The 6,000-nt window shown below is 36.5% G+C and overlaps 1 long non-coding RNA gene across 1 annotated transcript; it reads left to right on the top strand.

Moving 5' to 3' along the window:
- The first annotated feature begins 1,333 nt into the window (after positions 1-1,333).
- LOC133765990 (uncharacterized) lies at positions 1,334-3,448 on the top strand. The gene is made up of 3 exons (XR_009866631.1): positions 1,334-1,395; positions 2,213-2,291; positions 2,540-3,448. It is a non-coding gene; the product is annotated as an uncharacterized LOC133765990 (long non-coding RNA).
- The last annotated feature ends 2,552 nt before the right edge of the window (positions 3,449-6,000 follow it).

Here is a 6,000-nt window from a genome sequence, read left to right as displayed (position 1 = left end):
TCTACTTAGGATGCCCATGTCCCATACCAGAAATTCTGGTTAAAGCCCTGATTCCTTTTATTCTGATTCAGTTTCTTGCTCATGTGCACTCTGAAGGGAGCATGTGATGGCTCAAGTACTAGGTTTCTGCTATCCTGGTTGGAGACCCAGATGTGCTTTCTGGCTCCTGACTTCAGGCTGGCCCAGTCCTGGCTGTTGTGGTCATTTAGGGAGTGAAATCTCTCTCTGTCTTATCTCTGTTTGACTCAATCGGTTCTCTCCCTCTCCCTCCATGTGATTCTCTGCCTTAATAAAATTAGGCGAGGTGGTGGAGGTGGGGGGAGAAGATAGGATATATAAATTATTTTATTTTTAAAAACTTTTATTTAATAAATATAAATTTCCAAAGTACAGCTTTTGGATTACAGTGGCTCCCCCCCCCATAACCTCCCTCCCACCCACAACCCTCCATCTCCCGCTCCCTCTCTGATCCTATTCACATCAAGATTCATTTTTAATTATCTTTATATACAAAAGATCAATTTAGTATATACTAAGTAAAGATTTCAACAGTTTGCACCCACACAGAAACACAAAGCGTAAAGTACTGTTTGAGTACTAGTTATACCGTTAATTCACATAGCACAACACATTAAGGACAGAAGTCCTACATGGGGAGCAAGTGCACAGTGACTCCTGTTGTTGATTTAACAAACTGACACTCTTCTTTATGGCATCTCACTCACAGAGATCTTTCATTTAGGGTTTTTTTGTTTTGTTTTTTTGCTACAGTGTCTTGGCTTTCCATGCCTGAAATACTCTTAGGGGCTTTTTAGCCAGATCCAAATGTGCCTTAAGGGTTGATTCTGAGGCCGGAGTGCTGTTTAGGACATCTGCCATTCTATGAGTCTGCTGTGTCTCCCTCTTCCCATTCTGGATCGTTCTCTCCTTTTTAATTCTATCCGTTAGTATTAGCAGACACTAGTCTTGTTTATGTGATCCCTTTGACTCTTAATCCTATCATTATGATCAATTATGAACTAGTGAGATGGCATTGGTACATGCAACCTTGATGGGATTGAATTGGAATCCCCTGGCATGTTTCTAGCTCTACCATAAAGGGTAAGTCTGAGTGAGCATGTGCTGAACTGTACATCTCCTCCCTATCTTATTCCCACTCTTATATTTAACAGGGATCACTTTTCAGTAAAATTTAAACACCTAAAAATAATTGTGTGTTAATTAGAGTGTATTTTATTTGTTTACAGCTTTATTTATTTATTTGTAAGGAGAGTTACAGAGAGGCACAGGCAGAGAGAGGTCTTCCATCTTCTGGTTTACTTCCCAGATGGCCACAACAGCTGGAGCTGCGTTGATCTAAAGTCAGGAGCCAGGAGCCTCTGCTGGATCTCCCACGTGAGTGCAGGGGTCCAAGTAGTTGGGCCATCTTCCACTGCTTTCCCAGGCCACAGCAGAGTGCTGGATCAGAAGTGGAGCAGCTGGAACTCGAACTGGTACTCACATGGGATGCAGGCTGTACCTTTACCAATTATGCCACAGTGTCGTTCCATATATATATATATATATATATATATATATATAATAAACAAACTTGCATATTGGAGCTAAAATTTAAAAAAATAAAGAAATGCTCCTGTGTATCAGTTTTGCTGCTAATATCATGCTTTGTCAAATTTGTACTAAATTCTTGTCAAACAAAATAATAGGAATGATGTACTACTATAATTTTAATGATTTTATGACTACTTTAAAATGTATTTTATAATAGTGAAATTGAACACCTTTTCATTTGATTATTGTTTATAGCCCTCATCTATTTTCCTGCTGGCCTGTGGTCTTTTTATGTTTTATATATTGAATTCCTTATTTAGTAGAGCTATTAAACCTTTGACTATAAAATAAATTAAAAATATGTTACCTAAACATAAATTAAATATTAAGTTAAAAAATAAATAAACAAGCTTGGATTTTGTACATGAAGGGACCTTTGAATTTCTGTAAGAAAAAAATAGGCAAGTATTTTTACAGAAAGAATGGCAGGGATTAAAAATCTCTAGCATTTAAAAGTTCTAGTCATGTTGCTCTCCTAACAATTTTCAGGCTTTAAAACAAGAGTGTGTTAAATGTTACTTACAAGATCTGATTAAAAATTGACACAGACCACAGGCATTTGATGGCTGGCACCCACACTGCTCTTAATTTTGTTTCTCAGAAAAAGTGCAAGGAGGAAACCTTACTGAATGAAGTCAAGGCCAAGAAAACATATGGCACTGGGATTTCTTTTAGATGAGGTAATTTTGAACAGAGATTTCTCAGAGAAGAATTTTTTCCCCTGTAGACTTTTATAACAGTATCTTTAAAATCTGGTCATGACAAACTGGAGAAAATGATCCCCTAAAACCTGAGAATATGCTCAATTCTTTTTTTTTTTTCTGAAATCAATTCTGGGAAGATATCCATAACATTTTGGAATAGCAAACATATTTGGCAGAATTTTTCTAGGAGAGAAGAAATGTTGATATGTTGTATTTCATTGCAGAAACATGAAACATTCCTCTCTGCTTGTGATTCATGAACAGGAAGATGAAGCATCATTTTCCTGCCCTTCTGAAGCTGGAAAATCCCATTGTTGATATCACTGTGTGTTCACACCAGTTTGAATGTTTTGCTGTTGTATATTATTAGGCAAAAATGGTAGAATCCTATTTGAATAAATAAAACAAATGCCATCATACCACACATTATTAAGAATGTATCTATTCATTCTATCCAAATTCCCATTTCAATTTTACATGTGTATCAGTAATTGGCTAAAATTTATTACACAACCAAAATTTTGTTACAATTACTTAATACTTGCCAATTTAATTGTTGGACATGTTTATTAGAATGGATAGTGTTAGTAATAACATTGATCAGATATTGGTCTCTTATGAAAACATGGCAATTATGTCCATTTTATAGTACTAAATAAGACAGTTTGCTTCCATGATCTCACTTAATCTTTAAATGCATTGTACTATTCTTCACTAGGATACTGAGTCATAGAGAGGTTAAGCAATGTGCTCAAAGTCACACAGCTCAAAGGGATCACACAAACAAGACAAGTGTCTGCTAACACTAACTGATAGAATCAAAAAAGGAAAGATCCAACATGGGAAGCGGGAGACACAGCAGACTCATAGAATGGCAGATGTCCTAAACAACACTCCGGCCTCAGAATCAGCCCTTAAGGCATTCGGATCTGGCTGAAGAGCCCATGAGAGTATTGTAGGCATGGAAAGCCAAGATACCATGGAAAAGAAAAAAAAGAAGAAGACCTAAATGAAAGATCTCTGTTAGTGAGATCCCAGTGGAAAGAACAGGGCCATCAAAGAAGGAGGTACCTTTCTCTGAAGGGAGGAGAGAACTTCCACTTTGACTGTGACCCTATCGGAATAAGATCAAAGTCAGCGAACTCTAAAGGCTTCCATAGCCCTGGCAACTCATGACTAGAGCCTAGGGAGATTACTGACGCCATGAACAGGAGTGTCAAATTGTTAAGTCAGCAACAGGAGTCACTGTGTACTTACATCCCATGTGGGATCTGTCCTTAATGTGTTGTCTAATGTGCAGTGATGCTGTAACTAGTACTGAAACAGTATTTTTACACTTTGTGTTTCTGCGTGGGTACAAACTGATGAGATCTTTACTAATTATATACTGAATCGATCTTCTGTATATAAAGATAATTGGAAATGAAAAAAACAACCTGGTGTTAAATTGGAAATGGCATAGAAAATTAATTAATTTAAAAAAATATATTATGTAGGATCTCTGTCTTTAATGTGCTGTACACCCTTATTTAATGCTATAACTAGTACTCCAACAGTATTTTTTTTTCTTTTCTTTTCACTTTGTGCTGCTATGTGGGGGCAAACTGTTGAAATCGTTACCTAATATATAATAAACTGATCTTTTGTATACAAAGAGAATTGAAAATGAATCATGATGTGATAGGAAGGGGAGAGGGAGCGGGAGGTGGGAGGGTTGTGGGTGGGAGGAAAGTTTTGGGAGGGGGAAGCCATTGTAACCCATAAGCTGTACTTTGGAAATTTATATTCATTAAATAAAAGTTTAATAAAAAAAAAACAAAAAAAAAAAACAAAGTCACACAGCTAACACAGAGCTGGGATTCAAATTCAGGTCAGCTTTAAACAGGTGAGAGGGATTGAAGACTCATTGGAGAAAATGATAAAGAAACTATATTTTAAAGGCTAGTCATGATTTGATATGATTTCTGGTATATGGAATAAAATGGTAACCAGAGGAATTCCCTGAATGAGGATTTGCAGGAAACAAATGCATTGAAGGGCAAAGTGAAGAGACAGATATTAAAGAATGCAGGGAATATCCTACTCCATTCAAGGAATAAAAATCATGTTTGAATAAGAAAAAATCAGTAATATTAGGGTGTAATGCAGTTCATTGGGAAAAAAAAAAATCACTAAAAGTTTTATAGGAGTGGACATTTGACCTGGCAGTTAAGACACTGTTTAAGATCCCCGCCAAAATCATATATCCATTTACCTGGGTTTGATGCTTGGTTTCAGCCCCTGATTCCAGTTGCCTGCTAATGTGCATCCTGGAAAGCAGCAGATAGTGGCTCAAGTGCTTGAGTCCCTGCAACCCACATATGTCTGAGACCTGGATTGTGTTTCCAGCTTCCAAATTTGGCCTAGCTTTAACTATTGCAGGCATTTGGGAGTGAACTGGTGGATAGTAGCTTTCCTTCTCTGCGTCTCTCTAATTAACAAACCAATAAATAAATTATAGTTATGTTGTGAGGTAAAGATATTATTACTCTAGAAAGATGAGCAGGCTATTGTTCATGTGTTAGAGCAACTGAAAGATGTTTGCAGCCACATGAGAAATGAGAAGGAACACTGTTCCCATAATCTCTCTGGGAAAAAAAGAGGGGAGAGGCTAAATCCTGATATCAGAGTTGTATCTTGTATTCTTTATGGCTACCTTGTTTATAACCATGGATCATAAATTGCCTATAATCCTTAATGAAAGTGTAGGTTCAGTTAGAATTAAAATACTTGTTTTAAGTAGGGAGATAAACAGAAAGGACCTTCCCTAATAAGGCAGCAATTCTACTGCCGAGAGGGCGGAAACACTAGCTCCACAGTACTCCTTGAAGACCATTTGTGATGAAGCTCTTCTGTTACGACTTTCATAAATAAAGACGACAAAGAGTGTTCTAAGGCCAATTATTTGATATTCAAGAACTGATGAGCTAGAATGGAACGTTTGTGGACAAGCTTGATCTCTTCTTGTAATAGAACTTGGCTCCTTCTTGTGTCCGCTATTGAAATAAGCAGAGTCACTCTTTTCAGCCCATAAAACCTCAGTTCATCCAACCTCCCTAACACTAGAGCTGTCACATTGAGACTATTCTGGAAAGATGTGTTCTCTATGGCCCTTGATGAGGAACTTAAACCAAAGAATTCACAGAAAAGCTCAAAGTCTGAGTTTAGCATTTCTCACACTGTGGAGAGAGAATTGATTTTAAAGCAATTTTGGAAAATGCAAAAGCAAATTGCTCATTTTCTATGTATTGGGGGTAGGAATGTACCCTATGTAGCATAAAACAATTCCTTTGCAGAATTTTCAAGTTTATAGTATTTAAGTGCTGTATTTTTCTTCACATGTAAAAGACTGCTAATTATTGTCATATAAAGAAAATATTGAGGATTAGAGACAAAATTTGAACAATTTTTCTTGATAGACCAGGTAAAATTTTTATGACAATATGTAGCTACATGTACATACAGTATAATATTGTAAACTTATACTGTGTGATGGTTAAAGGAGTGGAAGAAAAGATGTGCCTCTACCAAATACAAATTTCAATTTGATTTTGTAAGAGTGAGTGTGAAATTGAAATTATCAATACATTGAGATTTAGTTTCATATTTTAGCTTCAATATCTCTCCATAAATAAGTAGGGTTAAC

The sequence above is a fragment of the Lepus europaeus genome, chromosome 8 (genome assembly GCF_033115175.1).
Source record: "Lepus europaeus isolate LE1 chromosome 8, mLepTim1.pri, whole genome shotgun sequence".
Lineage (NCBI taxonomy): Eukaryota > Metazoa > Chordata > Mammalia > Lagomorpha > Leporidae > Lepus > Lepus europaeus.
This window is presented reverse-complemented; position numbering and strand designations above follow the sequence as displayed.